At 39.6% G+C, this 16,532-nt stretch overlaps 1 protein-coding gene across 16 annotated transcripts in view; it reads left to right on the plus strand.

The window, feature by feature from the left end:
- The first annotated feature begins 578 nt into the window (after nucleotides 1-578).
- IPO11 (importin 11) overlaps nucleotides 579-16,532 on the plus strand; it is an 820,387-nt gene continuing 804,433 nt past the window's right edge. For all 16 annotated transcript variants that reach the window (XR_014831432.1, XR_014831435.1, XR_014831431.1 and 13 more), the window contains exon 1: nucleotides 579-729. The gene's annotated coding sequence lies outside the window, so the exon portion shown is untranslated. The remainder of the gene's footprint in view (nucleotides 730-16,532) is intronic.

Raw genomic sequence — 16,532 nt, forward strand, 5'->3', positions numbered from 1 at the left:
TTCTTAATGTCCTGTGCAATAAGAGAACTCCACAACTTTTTTTTTTTCCTATAGATAAGAAAACTTAGGTCGCTAAGCTAGTTAGTAACAGAGGCAGAGATAATTGGATTTATTTCCTTTTAATCTTTTCATCCTTGCTAAGCAAGATTAGGACGGCCTTAGAAAAATAAATATTCGTGGGAGGGTGGACTGCTGAGAGTAGGATTATTTTACATTAATTTTCTCTACTGAGACCGATCCGTAAAACAACGCACTTTGGCAGCTGATAGCTAAAATAAGAAAGGGAAAGTGGTTCTGATTTAAGCTTCAATTAACCGAGGAGACTACTGATTTTCCCGGGCGTGGAGCATAGCGGACCTATGGTTTCCATGGTTACAGGCCGAGCCGCGTCCGAGCTCCCAGCTCTCCATACTGCGCAAGCGTACAGAGCTGCCTTAGACTCCCGGCGCCTTAGGTTTCGAAGGGAAAGCTCCTCCCTCTTGTCTCGCTGTTCTCCTATCGCCTTCTCCCTTTGCCCAGTCCACGCGCTCTGAGTGTCCGTGACGCAGTATTCGTGCGTCCGTGTCGTTTGGAGCCGCGACGCTGAACATGGCGCGTTCCTAGAAGCCGCTTTCGGCATCAGTAGGCGGCGGCGTGTGGACTGGAAACGTGGAGCGCGGGACTAACCGACGCCGCTTGGTGTTGGGCGTGGAAGCGAGAGAGCCGGGCCATTCCGGACCGAACCAAACGGTGAGGCCTGACCTGAGAACCACAGAACGTGAGCGAGTGGAAGGGAGGAGTGGGCTGGGCACTAGAGACCTGAGAGGCGAGGGGAGAACGTGGGGCTGCTGAGAGGCCAGGCATAGCAGTAGCGCGGCGGGGGTGGCCTGCATGCTTGGCTTTCCAATACCCTAAGAACCCCTGGGAGCTCCGGGCTGCTTCAGTCAGCCCAGGAACGGGAAGCACAGACGCGGAGAATTCAGGATGCGGGGAGGCAGGGACTGGGTGCCAAGATGAGGACGTAGGGTGCTCTTTGTGGCTGCGGTTGCGGGTTCGGGTGGTGCATTTGCCCTTGGGGGATAGGTGGTGCCAATTTTCAGAGAACGCTGTCATCTCTAGTGTAAAGCCACTGTGTATTGTTATTGCACTCATGACATTGCTCCTAACAGCAATACTGTGAAAGCTTTAATTGACCATTAGAGCCTTGCTTGCCTTTAATGAACAAATGGAGGGAAGTTATACATTTTCATAGAGGACCTATTTGCTGAGGTATGGCCGCCAATGCTCATCCCAGCGACTTCTGCAGCTTTATAATTTTAGAGTACTTGTGATTCAGCAAAACTATTTTGAGGCCCATTGCATTTGTCATTTTTCTTTATCCGCTTGTGACATGGTTGTGAATGAGGAAAGTATTTTTTCAGAGTGACTTGATTAAATAAGTAGGACTGCTAGATTGCCTCCTGGTGCCAAGATTGCAGCTGACATCTCTCCTCCCCACCCCATTTAAACAACTCAGTTGTAGTGCGGTAGTGCCCATGCGATTTGGTTATTCTTCAGAAGGAAGTAAGAGCAGTTTACAGCCATGTTTTTTCTTCTTTCTTGGATAGGGAGTTCATTCCTTCATTTTCACGTTATTTCAGACTTCTCTGTTCAGTACAGAGGCTTCAGGTTAAAGGTAGAGTGGCTACACTATAATTCTCACATTTAATGACATTTTATCTTATATGTTTTGTCACTCAGGAAGATTTCTGTGAAATTAGAACGAAGATTTCTCCCTATTGGTTTTCATACGACTGTGAGAAATGCTGTCCGCACTCCCCCCACCCCAGCACAGGGAATAGTAGAAACAGTTTGTGGCAGTATATTATAGCCCTAGGGTAGCTGGGCTGTCTCTGCCCTCCTTACATTTCCTAAAGCAAGAGAGAATTTTCAACACAAATGAATTTACTTGTAGTAATATGATTGGAGTTTCTAAACAAGTAGGTGAAGATTATTTGGGAATTGATATAAAAATCTTTAGGTTTTGTGACATTGTAGAATGTGTTTGCATTCAGGATCAAACCAGAATGCAAAAGAATTCTTGTAGACATGTGGCAGTTACAGTATACTGAAGAGTTTTCAGAGATAACATGTTTTTCCAGAAATGTTCATATTTTGAGAAAGGTAATATGTTTGATTATATAGATTTTAATCTTTGTGCTGTATGTATGTGTGCGTGTTTATATTTAATCTTTGGCTTTTCCTAATTTAGTGTTATTGATGGCATTTCTTTTTCTTTTCCTATCATTCCTTTCTTTTCCTGTCTGCACCAAATGGGGACTATGAGTTAATTTCAGAGTGTTTTAGGGTGTGGAAAGATGCATTTAGTGCAGGTATGGGTCTGGAGTGTCTTTGTTTAGTTTTCTAAATATCAGGCTGATTACAGATAGTCAACAAATATAAGCTTTGTAGAACCTGAGTTGGATCAGTGTTCTACACTCTTGCTGCTCAAAATGTGGTGTATAGCATCACCTGAAAATTTGTTAGAAATGCACAGTTTCAGGCTTAATCCCAGATCTACTGATTCAGCATGTGCAATTTAAGAAGTTCTCCAGATGATATGAATGTACATTACAGTTTGAGACACACTGCTTTGGTTGGTAAAAGTTGAAGACCAAGGTCGTGCACAAACCTGCATACAAATTGCAGCGTTATTTATTTTTAATCTGAGGTGATCGTATGCTGATTATCAAGTCTGGTTTGTCTGGTTGAAGAAACTAAGTCCCAGCAATGTTAACTGATTTGCGTAAGTTCATATATATTCTGGATTTACAATCTAGGTTCTGATTTATTGCAGTGCTTTTCTTTTCTTAGTTACTACTAGAGTTCACCTTATTAAAACTGAACTAAAGTATTGATGAATGACAGCTAGGCCTTCATTCAACAAAAACATTAATTGACTAATGGAAAAGCAGCCCAATAATCCTGAGCATCTTTAATAACTATTTCTGTTTCCCATGGTGGTTATTAACCTGCCACCTCCTTCCTTCTGTACTCTTTCCTGCATAATGTTGCCTTCTGCTTCACAAAGGAAATGCAGTACATTGGTGGGAATTTCGTTCCTTTTTGCCCTCTTTCACCAGCCTACATCTACCTCTATCTGTTCATCTCTGATTGCCTTTTTTTTTTTTTTTTTTTGTCTTTTTTTGCCATTTCTTGGGCCGCTCCCGCGGCATATGGAGGTTCCCAGACTAGGGGTCTAATCGGAGCTGTAGCTGCCAGCCTACACCAGAGCCACAGCAATGCAGGATCCGAGCCACGTCTGCAACCTACACCACACAGCTCACGGCAACACCGGATCCTTAACCCACTGAGCAAGGCCAGGGATCAAACCCGCAACCTCATGGTTTCTAGTTGGATTCGTTAACCATTGAGCCACAAAGGGAACTCCGTGTTCATCTCTGATTGTACTCCGGGTTTTTTCTCCTCAGCGGCAGTGTTTCCTTGGTGTATTAATTTGCTAGGGCTGCCCTAACAAAAAGCAGAGACTGAGTGGCTTAAATAACAAAAATTTATTTTCTCGTGGTTCTGGAGGCTGGAAGTTCAAGACCAAGGTTAGGGAAGAATTGGTTTCTTTTGAGGTCCTCTCTCCTTGAGTTACAAATGACCACCCTCTTTCTGCCTCTTTGCATGGTGTACCTTTGTTCACTAAAACCTTTTGTGTCTCTTTTTCTTATTAAAACATAAGTCATATTGGATGAGGGGCCATTCTGATGGCCTCATTTTAACTTAACTCACATTTTCAAAAATCTTATCTTCAATACTAGGGATATAGAGTGTTAGGGCTCCAACATAGGAATTTTGGGGAATACATTTCAGCCCATAGCACTTGGTTATCCCTTATTTTACTCTCAAGTGGTATGAACTTATCAAGATTTAAACACACTCATCTTAAATACTCTCTTTTTCACTTTAGATTCCTTTTCGGTTTATTATTTCCCTTAAGTTTCTTCAAAAAGTAGTCTGTATTCACTTTCTCCACCTTCTTATTCCTTTTTCCCCCCTTCAAATGTTGAAGTTGGGCAGTTCATTGTAGCCACTGAATTTGATGGGGGTGATGGTGACCATTAATTTCTTTGTTCTGAAATGCAGTGGAATCTTTTTAATCATTTGACATTTTGACTAGTCCTCATTGAAATTCTCTTATGTTTCTGTGACACTGTAGTCCTATGTCCCTTCTATTTTGGTCAGGCTTTTTTTTTTTTTTTTTTTTTTTTTTTTTGTCTTTTTGCCTTTTCTTGAGCCGTTCCCGCAGCATATGGAGATTCCCAGGCTAGGGGTCTAATTGGAGCTGTAGCCACCGGCCTACTCCAGAGCCACAGCAATGCGGGATCCGAGCCGCGTCTGCAACCTACACCACAGCTCACGGCAACACCGGATCCTTAACCCACTGAACAAGGCCAGGGATTGAACCTGCAACCTCATGGTTCCTAGTGGGATGCGTTAACTACTGCCCCACACGGAAACTCCTTGATCAGTCTTTCCTTCGTTTATTTTTCTCTCTTCTCTGGCCACATTATTTATTTATTTATTTTGCTTTTTAGGGCCGCAGGCTCCGCATATGGAAGTTCCCAGGCCAGGGGTCAAATCAGAGCTATAGCTGCCAGCCTATGCCACAGCCACAGACACGTGGGTTCCGAGCCATGTCGGCAACCTACACCATAGCTCATGGCAAGGTTTGATCCTTAACCCACTGAGTTAGTCTAGGGATCTAACTCTCATCCTCATGGATGCTTGTCGGGTTTGTAACCCACAGAGCAACAACAGGAACTCCCTGTGCAGGAGTTTCTTTAATTATATTACCAATTGTGTAACTGCTGGGTTACACCTGATCATAAATTTTATTAGGAAGATAAGCTGTAGTCTTGATATTGTATTTTGGTTCTCAGGTCTAATATTAAGGAAAGAAAGCCAGTTAATCTTGCTTGTTATCAATGGACAACATTGTGATCAAAAGGAATAATGTGGAGTTCCCGTCGTGGCACAGTGGAAACGAATCTGACTAGCATCCATGAGGACTCAGGTTTGATCCCTGGCTGCTCAGTGGATTAAGGATCTGGCATCGCCATGAGCTGTGGTGTAGGTCACAGACAGAGCTTGGATCCTGCATTGCTGTGGTTGTGGTGTAGGCCAGCAGCTATAGCTCCGATTTGACCCCTTGCCTGGGAACCTCCATATGTTGCGGGAATGGCCATAAAAAGGGGGGGAAAAAAAAAAGGAAAAATGTGGTAGTGGTAGTCAGTGGAGAGTGTTGGGTTCAGATAAGAGACTTGAATTCTAGGTTCCCAGAAATGTTACCAGTGAGCCTATGACTGAACAGAAGTCACAGTTTATCTCTTTAACCTTCTTGGGGCACAATTTCTTGGTCAGTAAACAAAATGCTAAAATTAGGTATACTTACTATATAGAGAACTGATATGGATGGCTCCAAGGTAAAAGAAAATTATTTTAATGATTCAAAACATTAATTAATTAATTAATTAATTTTTTGCTTTTTTAGGGCTGAACTTGCGGCATATGGAGGTTCCCAGGCTAGGGGTCTCATCAGAGCAACAGTTGCCGGCCTACACCACAGCCACAGCAATGCCAGATCCGAGCCACATCTGTGACCTACACCATAGCTCACGGCAACGCTGGATCCTTAACCCACCGAGTGAGGCCAGGGATCAAACCTACAACCTCATGGTTTTTGCTCCTATTGGTTTCTGCTGCATTACAACAGCAACTCCCAAAACATTATTTTAATGATAAAATGTAGAACAGTTTCTAATTTTGAGGGTGTTGATGGGCATACAGCCTATATCTATTTTAATGAATGAATTTTTATCAATGCAGTGACTCCTTAGGTTAAACTCTCACAGGAATGAGATTCTTCTTAGATGAGGTGTATGATATCCTGGATCAGTAATTGAAAATTACCACTAAAAGATATGTATGTTTGGAGAGGACTAATGATCTCTTAACAATTGGCAAAAAGTTTTGACCAAATTTGATCAGTTGTGGACTATAAAATGTAGACTTTGCTGTTAAAACCCATTCATAGAATAGTATCTCGCCCAAATCAAGATTACAGTATTCCTTCCTATTTCTTTGACATCAGGGAAGAATTTTATTTTTTGGCCCTGCCCGCAGCATGTGGAAGTTCTCAGGCCAGGATCAAACCTGTGCCACAGCAGCAACCCAAGCTGCCGCAGTGACGATGCTGGATCCTTAACTCACTGAACTGCAGGAGAACTCCTAGGACTTTAAAACCAGTAAACATAATTGCTGTACTTTAGTAGTGTTTCTACAGATGTGTATTTTTTCCTTCAGCTAAAGAGATATCAAAGAGGATGGTGGTGACACTGGTTGGGCCCTCAATGCTGGCACTGCTTTTCCTGTGAGGAGGTGTTCAGTTATGGGGGACTCTCATGTATTCCAAGGCAAGAGCAGCTCGTGATTTTGTAGATGGAGCTCAACTAAAAAGGAAATAAGGCAAGAGTCTTATTGAAGTTTATCAATGCCATTTTACTATAAACTCCCAGTATGACAGAAATACTTGGGTTTATTGGACAGGACTTCTCTCACAGCTGCCTCCTGGCACCATATACTGCCTTCTTATATTCTATATGATTTACACATTTATTTCTCCGTTTCCACATACCGGAATATACTGTCCATAAGAGCAGAGATTTTTGTCTTTTTAGTCCACTGGTGTATCTTAAGTGCCTGGGATAAAGTCTCACATTTAGGTGTTCAGTATGTATTGAAATGAATGAATGAATGTGGAAAAGTTTAATGATAAGCCAAGTAAATGTCAGAAAGCCGATTGAAAGCACAGGGTTAGAACAAAGGATGTTAGTTACTTCCAGTGAAAAGCATTGTTAAATTTTGTTGGCTCAGTGTGCCCCATTTCAGTAGATGAAGATGTTGAGTAAACTGTTCATTCATTTATTCCTTCTTTCATTTTTTTTTAGCCATTCAGTTTATGTTTACCTTTGTGGTATCTCTCATAGTTATTTATCTCTTAACTGGTATAATTCGTGTACTTCCAAAAAGATTGTTGTTTCTTTGACCTCTTTTTCACCTTTTCTAAAAGCCTGCCTTCGTTTTTTAGAGATTACAGAAACATTATTGCTTTGTTCAGTTCATCGAACATTTACTTAGCATTGCTGTATCTCTGACATTGTACTATATTCTGGCATGTATAGATGAATAAGACACAGTTCTTGCCTTTAAGCAGCTCGTGATTTTGTAGATGGAGCTCAACTAAAAAGGAAATAGATGTAATGATAGAGATATGTACTGTATAGAAGAGTAGTGTGGAGGAAGGGGTACTTTACTGCCTAGTGCAGCTAAAGATTCCCAGAGGAGGTGATGTCAACAGTGAGCAGCAAGTTTAGTGTTATCTGTATAATGGTCCATTAGTTGTCATTAAAAAAAAATACACAGAAGTAAATAGAACTGTATCATGAACCTGGTCTACTCACCACCCAGGTTTAACAGTTATCAGCTCATGGTCAGTCTTATTTCGTCTTAGCTCTGCCTACTTCTCCTCTAACTGCATTGGTAATGCTATCTAGAAGCTTGGTCAGATTCAGATTTAACTTTTTTTATTTTGGCAAGTTGCTTTAATTTAAGGTTTCTCAAAGTGATAAATGTCCCTGTCTTTAAGCATTCTAATATAACTTTCCTATTTTGATTATACTTGATTCCTTTACCGGGTCTTCACAGAAATTCATTTCTTACTTATCTTTGACAGATTGACTTTCTCTGGTTTGCTTTTGACTCCAGGCAGTTTAGCAGTTTTGTAATATTTCTTTTTCTTTCTTTTTCTTTTTCTTTTTTTTGGTCTTTTTGCCTTTTCTGGCCACTCCCTTGGTATATATAGGTTCCCAAGCTAGGGGTCTAATCGGGGCTATAGCCACCAGCCTATGCCACAGCCACAGCAACGTGGGATCTGAGCCACGTCTGCGACCTACACCACAGCTCATGTCAACACTGGATCCTTAACCCACTGAGCAAGGCCAGGGATTGAACCTGCAGCCTCATGGTTCCTAGTCAGATTTGTTAACCACCTCACCACGACAGGAACTCCTGTAATATTTCTTATCCATAATCCCACAAGACTATGTTCTTTGCCTCTTACTCTTTTTGCAGACTTGGGGTATAGATCATGATTTCTCTTGGAGGAATTTAACTGTCTTTGAAAACCTGACATTTTCCTCTCATCCCTCTGTAGGAAATGTTCCTATAATTCATGGTAAATACTACATTACTTATATATTTCCTCAAAAGAGCTACTCTCCATTCAAGTTTTTACTTGCCCAGTACCTATTCTTCCAGGATAAAAATTGGAGCTTTCAACTTATGTTGTTACTCTTTCAGTGGCTTGCGTCTGGCCATTTTTTCCCCTTTCTGAATATTTGTCCTTTTATTTATTTATTTCCTTTTTTAGGCCTCACATGTGGCATATGGAAGTTTCCATGCTAGGGGTTGAATTGGAGCTACAGCTGCCAGCCTATACCACAGCCACAGCAACCCAAGATCTGAGCTGCACCTGCAACCTACACCACAGATCTCGGCAATGCCGGATCCCTACCTGCTGAGCGGGGTCAGGGATGGAATCTGCCTCCTCATGGATACTAGTCAGGTTCCTTACCACGCCAGGGACTTTCTTTGTCCTTTTAAATGTGGACTATTACAGTGTTTTTCTCCTTAGGTGATTTCATCCTGCTCCTCATATCACTTTGTTCTTGTTCCACAGTTTCTTAGTCTCCTTTATTTTATTCATTGCTTATGAATATTACATTTTCTTAAATTCTGTTGTATTTATTTTGTATAAAGCTCAAACCATTTATGTCTTCATCTTATTTTATTTTATTTTATTTTGGTAGAGAGTTTTTAATTTATTATTTATTTATTTTTTTTTTTTTTTTGACTTTTTTGCCATTTCTTGGGCCGCTCCTGCGGCATATGGAGGTTCCCAGGCTAGGGGTTGAATCGGAGCCTTAGCGGCTGGCCTACGCTAGAGCCACAGCAACGCAGGATCCGAGCCGCGTCTGCAACCTACACCACACAGCTCACGGCAACGCCAGATCCCTAACCCACTGGGCAAGACCAGGGATCGAACCCACAACCTCATGGTTCCCAGTCAGATTTGTTAACCACTGAGCAACGATGGGAATTCCTGGTAGAGAGTTTTTTAAATTAACTTTTATAGGGGTATAGTTGATTTACAATGTTGTGTTAAATTCAGATGTACGGCACGGTAAATCAGTTATATATGTTCGTTCTCTTTCAGATTCTTTTCCCATATAGGGCTACTACAGAATATTGAGTAGAGTTCCCTCTGCTTTACAGTAGGTTCTTATTAGTTATCTATTTCATGTATAGTAGTAAGTATGTGTTTATCCCAAACTCCTAATTTATCCCTTTCCCCACATTTCCCTTTGGTAACCATTAAGTTTGATTGTGAGATCTGTGAGTCTGTTTTGATAGAGTATTTTTATTGACTCAGTGTTTAAGTACAGAAGTAGAGACAGTGCTGTAAGGAAGTTCTTTGGTTGTCATGTTTTGCCTCAATATCAAGTTTTCTTTTTCTTTTCTTTTCTTTTGTCCTTTTTAGGGCCACACCAGTGGCATATGGAGGTTCCCAAGCTAGAAGTCTAATCAGAGCTTCAGCTGCCAGCCTATACCACAGCCACAGCAACACCAGATCTGAGACGCATCTGCGACCTACACCACAGCTCATGGCAACACTGGATCCTTAATCCACTGATCGAGGCCAGGGATCGAATCCGCAACCTCATGGTTCCTAGTCGGATTTGTTTCCACTGCGCCACGACGGGAACTCCAATATGAAGTTTTCATTTTAATGTTTTTAATCCCATCTTGTATTACATTATTCTTTAGACTCCCATTAATTTCTTTCCTTTAGGAGCTCCTTTTTCATCATTCTTTGCCCTAACTTTTTGAACCCTAAGCTTTGCTATAGGCTTGTGCTGCCAACTTGCAGGTGGTTGTCCTGGCCAAGGAGTCACTGAGAATTCTAGTGTCCTTCTCTTCCCCAGTCCTCCCTGAGGGGAAAAGGATATTTAGAACACACTCTTTGGCATGTGCTACTTAGTTCTTACCATCAGGTGGCACTGCAGATTACTCAATTTATTTTCATATCTTTAGAAATAGTAGATCTAGTAGGACGTTATCTGCTAAAGAAAAAAACTTGTGTGGAAAAGACTTTATGGTGAAATTAAAGATAAAGGGACTATTACTAAGAAATACAAATTTATTTTCCTTTTGTACATTGGAAGTATACTGTATATAATGTGAAGCTTACAGGAAAGTAAATGATGAATTAGAATTTTTTGCTGACTTTTCTCAGATTGTTAAATATTTTAAACTCTTATCTTTATATAAACACTAAATAGTAAGAATATTAAATACCTTATAGAGATGAATATTTATAGATAAAACTCTGTGAGGTTATAAAACTCAGAGTCCTCTGCATGAGAAAGATTGTCTTTTGATAAACATTGTCCTGACAAGTCCAGGTTATATGGCAGAACTACTGTTACTTATCAACTCCTGCTACTAGAAACCAAGTTTGTAAGCTTTCTCTCCTGAATGTTTATGATGAGAGTGCAACTACTGACCAGATTATCTACTTAAATGTGTATAATTTAATATATGGCCATGATTTCTTGGTATGTGCTTGACAAGAGAAATACATGGTGATTTGCAGTTCTTGAGAAGTTGGAATGTTTTAGGATTACAGAAGAGAAATCAAGTAGATATTCCCATGGAAATTTATAATACATATGAAGAGAAAATTCTTGGCCTTTTAAAAAAATGTTCCTTCGTCATAAAGGTAAAATGTGTAGACTGTTAGAATCCCCGTGCTAGGGGAGGGATGGACTGGAGATTTGGGATAGAAATGTAAATGTAAAATTACATTGTGATGGTGGTTGTACAACTATAAATATAATAAAATTCATTGGAAAAAAAATACCCCAATAAAATTTTTTTAAAAGAGAGAAAAAAATTAAGTAGATAGTGGTATATAAATTGGATTTAGGAAGACAGGGGAGGATTATCTTTTAGGGGGAAATTAGAGATGCCTATGAGATATCCTAGAAGAGATGTCAAGAAGGTGTTTGCAGACAGGTTAGGGGATGGGGGGATGCGCTGGGGGTTAGGATGGAAATGCTGTAAAATTGGATTGTGATCGTTGTACAACTCTAAGTGTAATAAAATTCATTGAGTAATTAAAAAAACATAAAAAATAAAAATTCATGGTATACCAAAAAAAAAAAAAGGGTATTTGCATGCACAAGGCTAGGTAGAGTTCAGAAGATAGATAAAGCAGGGCTGGACACTGGATTTGTGAGCCATTGACATGTAGATGATGCATAAAGCCACAGAACTGAATAAGCTCACCTAGGGATAGTGTGTAAATAAGGAAAAGAAGGGGCTCAGCACTGATCCCTGGGCACTCCATGCTTAAGGTTTTTTTGCAAACAGCTTTATTGATTCACATACCATGTAGTTCTTTTAAAATATACAAATCAGTGGGATTTAGTAAATCATTCATCAATAGATTTGTCTATTCAGGATGTTTCATATAAATGGAATTATACACCATGAGGTCTTTTGTGACTGGGGAAGAAAAAAAAGAATCCCCATAACTCCTGGGACTACCGTAGCACAGCTGCTATTTATAATCTTATGTTTCCTGTTTGTCTTTTATTCTTAGGCATTTTTATATTTTAATAGCTTTATTACGTATGTTTTTTGTAGTATTTTTTATTTGGCATTATAGTTATTCACTTAATTACAAAACAGACTTTTAAAGTCCTGATTGGTTAGGATTTAAGCTTGAGTTTCTACCCCCAAGCTGGAGTTTGTAGGTCCTTTGAAACTCTTGAGTAGATAGGATATTTTATGAGTAGAAAAGAGAAGGCATGGAAATACCTTCTCTCTGCCTTATGGTCATACATATTTTACTGTGTACTTCTTATTCCAAAATAAATTAATCTTTGATAGTCTTCTGCATGACGTCTCATAGGGAATGCTTCAGTAGCCCTAGTAGTTCTTTAACTTGAGGATATTTGGAAATTTATGGAAGCCTCTTGAATCAAAACAATCCCTAAGAAGTGTTATTTACTTTCCCTGTGCAGGGATGCGAAATAACCTGTAATGGTTGCACAGAGAAGAATTGTCTAAACTGCCAAATGGCCTCTGTGGAGAAACTGAAATGAATCTAAATGGTGCATTGTGAATTTGAATGGGACTAGCATTTTGAATTTTTTTTTTTTCTTTTTTTGTCTTTTTAGGTATGCACTCAAGGCATAAGGAAGCTCCCAGGCTGGGGGGGTGGGGGGGCGAATTGGAGCTATAACTGCCAGCCTATACCACAGCCACAGCAATGCCAGATCCAAGCTATATCTGTGACCTACACCACAGCTCACGGCAACTCCGGATCTTTAACCCGCTGAGCAAGGCCAGGGCTCAAACCTCCATCCTCATGGATACTAGTCAGATTCATTTCTGCTGAGCCACAACAGGAGTTCCTCCCCAAATCCTTGTTTATGGCTTGGTAGATCATTTCTTTGTTGCGTTGAATAGTATTCCATCTGGATGTACCACACCTTATTTATCCATTTACCTACTGAAGGACATCTTGGTTACTTTCAAGTTTTGGCAGTTATAAATAAAGCTGCTAAAAACCTGCATGTGCAGGTTTTTGTGTGGACACAGGTGTTCACCTCCTTTGGGTAAATACTATGGAATGCAATTGCTGGATTATAGAGTAAGAATATACTTAATTTTGTAAGAATACACTACACGGTCTTCCAAAGTGGCTGTACCATTTTATACATCCTCCAGTAATATCTAAGAGTTCCTGTTGCTCCACATTTGTTGTTGTTGTTGCCGCCCCACATTCTTGGGCATATTCGGCATTCTGATAGGTGTGTAGTAGTGTCTCATTGTCATTTTAATTTGTCATTTAATTTCTCTGATGACATATGCTGTGGAATATCTTCTCATATGCTTATTTTGATATCTGTATATCTTCTTTGGTAAGGTGTTGAGATCTTTGGCCCATTTTTTAATTGGGTTGTTAGTTTTCTTATTGTTGAGGTTTAAAGTTCTTTGCATATTTTGGATAACAGGTTATTGTCAGATATATCTTTTGTACCTATTTTCTCTCAGTCTGTGACTTATCTTCTCATTCTCTTGACATTTGTCTTTTACAGAGCAGAAGTTTTAAATTTTAGTGAAGTCTAACTTATCAATTATTTCTTTCATGAATGGTGTCTTTGGTGTTGTGTCTAAAAAGGTATCACCATGGCCAGCGTCATCTAGATTTTCTCCTGTTTTTTGCTAAGATTTTTATAGTTTTACGTTTTAATTTTAAGTCTGTGATCCATTTTGATTTAATTTTTATGAAGGGTATAAAATCTGTGTTTAGATTCTTTTTTTTTTTTTTTTTTTTTTTTTTTTTTTTAGCGTATGCATGTCCAGTTGTTCCTGCACCATTTGTTGTTAAAGAGACTATCTTTTCTCCACTATTACCTTTACTCATTTGTCAAAGATCAGTTGGCTCTGTTTTATGGCAGGTCTTTCTAATTTGTTCCATTGATCTATTTGCTTATCCTTTTACCAGTAGCCACTTTCTCCCCTCCCCTCTTTTTTTTGGGGGGGGGGTAGCACTTTCTTGGTTACTGTAGCTTTATAGTAAGTCTCCAAGTGGGTGGTGTCAGTCTGCCTAGTTTGTTCTTCAATACTGTATTAGCTATTCCAGGTCTTTTGTATCCATGTAAACATTAGAATCTGATTGTCCATATCCATAAGGTAACTTGTTGGGATTTTTTTTTTGTTTGTTTTGTTTTTGTTTTAGTGCCATGACTGAGGCATATGGAAGTTCCCAGGCTACAGGTCCAATGGGAGCTGTAGCCACCTGCCTATATGCCACAGCCACAGCAACATGGGAGCTCACGGCAGCGCTGGATCCTCAACCCACTGAGTGAGGCCAGGGATTGAACCTGTGTCCTCATGGATACCAGTCAGGTTTGTTACTGCTGACCCTCAGTGGGAACTCTGATTGGAATTGCATTGAATCCATAGATTAGGTTGAGAAGAAGTGACATCTTAACACTTGAGTCTTTCTATCCATGAACATGAAATATTTGTTTATTTAGTTGTTATTTGATTTTGTTAATTGGTATTTGGTAGTTTTTCCCATATAGATCTTATATATATTTTGTTAGATTTATACCTAAATATTTCCTTTTGGGGGGTGATAATGTAAATTATACAGTGTTTTTAATTTTCAGTTTCACTTATTCATTGATGATATATAGGAGAACAGTCGACTTTTGTACATTAATCTTGTGCGCTATAGCTTTGCTATACATCGCATATTAGTTTTAGGAGGTTTTTGGTTGAGACATTTATATCTTCCTCCTTGATCTGTGTACCTTTTCTTTTCTTACCTTATTGCATTATCAAGGACTTCCAGTTCTGTGTTGAAAAGGAGTGGTGAGAGGGGACATCTTTGCTTTGTACATGATCTTAGTGGAAAAACTTTGAGTTTCTCACCATTAAGTATGACATTATCTGTAGGTTTTCTGCAGATAGTCTTTATTATGTTGAGAAAAGCTCCCCTCATCTTTTATCTGTTAACCAGATTGTTTATCTTTATTATTGGGTTGTAAAATTCTTTATATATTTTGCATTTAAGTCTGTTATCAGATAGATGATTTAAAATATTTTCTTCCATTTTATGAATTGTCTTTACTTTCTTGATAATGTTATTTGGTAAAAAGATTTAAATTTTGATGAATTTAATTGCTCTTACTTTAGTTGTGTGTGCGATTTTTTTTTTTTTTTTTTTTAATTCTGTTTTGTCTGTACCTGCAGCATGTGGAACTTCCCTGGGCAGGGATCAATCCCTCATCACAACAGTGATCTGAGCCACTGTCAGTGACCATCCTGGATCCTTAACCCAATGAGCCACAGAGAACTCCGTGTAGTTCCCATTGTGGCTTAGCAGTTAACAAACCCAACTGGCATCCCTGAGGACGCGGATTCCATCCCTGACCTTGCTCGGTGGGTTAAGGATCCGGTGATTCCGTGAACTGTGGTGTAGGTTGCTGATGTAGCTTGGATCCCGAGTTGCTGTGGCTCTGGCGTAGTCCGGCAGCTACAGCTCTGATTTGACCCCTAGCCTGGGAACCTCCATGTGCCACGGGTATGGCCCTAAAAAGACAAAGGACCAAAAAAAAAAAAAAAAAAAAAGAGAACTCCTAAGTGTGCTCTTGGTATCACATTTGAGAATGCTTTACTAGTCCAAGGATTAGGTTTACTCCTAGATTTTTTTATAAGAGTTCTACAGAGTTACCTCTTCATATTTAGTTCTCTGGTCTATTTGGAGTTAATTCAATAGAGAAAAAACGGTCTATTCCTCAAATGGTGCTGGAACCACTTTTGCATATGCTGGATACCACATGGAAAAGAATACTTGTACCTCTTATTTATACTATACACAAAAATTGTCTCAGTACCCTTGTTGAAAATCCATTGACTTTAGATGCAAGGGTCTGTTGCTGAACTTTCAAATCTATTTCATCGATGTGTATATCTCTCCTTATGCCAGTACAAACATTGTCTTGATTACTGTAGCTGTGTAGTAAGTTTTGAAATTTGGACATTTGAGTGAATTTGCCATATTTCTGTTATTGATTGTGATATGAGAACATACTTGTATGATTTCAATCCTTTTTTTAAAGAATTTTAAAATTAGAGTATAGTTGATTTACAGTGTTTTGTCAATTTATGCTGTAAAGCAAAGTGACCCAGTCATAGACACACACACACACATATATACCATCTTCCATCATGTTCTACCCCAAGAGATTGGACATAGTTTCCTGTCTCTACAGTAGGACCTATTGCTTGTCCATTCTAAATGTAATAGTTTGCATCTGCCCATCCCACATTCACCTCCCTCCCCTCTGGCCACCACAAGTCTGTTCTCCCTGTCCTCAGTCTGTTTCTATTTTGTGGATAGGATCATTTGTACGGTATTTTTATTTTTATTTTATTGCCAAATCTGTGGCATAGGGAAGTTCCCAGGCTAGGGGTTGAATTGGAGCTGCAGCTGCTGGCCTACATCACAGCTACAGCAATGCCAGATCCAAGCCGTGTCTGTGACCTATACCACAGGTCACAGCAATGCCAGATCCTTAACCCACTGAGAGATGCCAGGGATTGAACCCATATCCTCATGGATACTAGTCAGGTTTGTAACTCACTGAGCCACAACGGGAATTCCCTGTGCTGTATTTTAGATTCCACATATAAGTGATATCATATGGTATTTCTCTTTCTCTTTCTGACTTACTTCACTTAGTATGAGTATATCTAGTTGCAGCCATGTTGCTGCAAATGGCTTTATTTTGGGTTTTTTTTGTGGCTGAGTAGTATTCCATCATGTATATATACCACATCTTCTTAATCCATTCATCTCC

The sequence above is a fragment of the Sus scrofa genome, chromosome 16 (assembly GCF_054392235.1).
Source record: "Sus scrofa isolate SSC_HxYL_T2T_F1_AM1 chromosome 16, Sscrofa_HxYL_maternal_Yorkshire_Landrace_v2.0, whole genome shotgun sequence".
Classification (NCBI taxonomy): Eukaryota; Metazoa; Chordata; class Mammalia; order Artiodactyla; family Suidae; genus Sus; species Sus scrofa.